Source organism: Gavialis gangeticus, unplaced genomic scaffold (assembly GCF_001723915.1).
Source record: "Gavialis gangeticus isolate Ggan-Ray unplaced genomic scaffold, GavGan_comp1, whole genome shotgun sequence".
NCBI lineage: Eukaryota > Metazoa > Chordata > Crocodylia > Gavialidae > Gavialis > Gavialis gangeticus.
In genome coordinates, this window is record NW_017729024.1 from 157,017,730 (window position 1) to 157,018,379 (window position 650).

Below are 650 nucleotides of genomic sequence, written 5' to 3' on the forward strand. Positions count from 1 at the left end.
GGAAAGCAGGGAACTGGCTGGGGGTGGGCGGGGCTGGGCTGCTCAAGCCTACAAGCCTGCTGAGGGCTCCCTGTGTGTCCTACTGCCCCTGGCTCCACTCAGCTTTGACAGGGAGCCAGGGCAAATAAATACTAATTTACTAAATTTTTCAGGGGCCTCACGGTCTGGATAGAGTGGCCTGGCAGGCCGTATCTGACCTCTGGGCCGTATTCTGCCCACCCCTGCATTAACCTCTTGTAAAGTGAAAGCTCTAGATGGTTTTGACTTTCAGAAGGTTGGACGTGGGGTTTTGTTTTTACAACTGTATGGAAATGACCTCTCGTGCTTTTGCCGGTGAATTATAATGAGTGAAGGACATTGGCCTGGAAAGGACTTCCTAAATAGTTGTATCCTGTTCCCTGCTATTGCAGGCACCAATAATGCATTTGTGTTGTAGAGAAAAAAATAAGAGCAACATATGGCATCTGTTTTCAAGAATGTAGGTCCAAAACCACAGAAGGATTTGTGTAGAATTTAAGTATTTAAGCTCATAGTCTTTTCCTAACCTTTAGGCCAGTGGTTGGCTACTTTTTCTAGCTCTGGGCCAGACTGACCCACCCTGGGTCAAAGGTGTGTACTAGAACCCTGCACCTGGACATGGTCCCATAGTG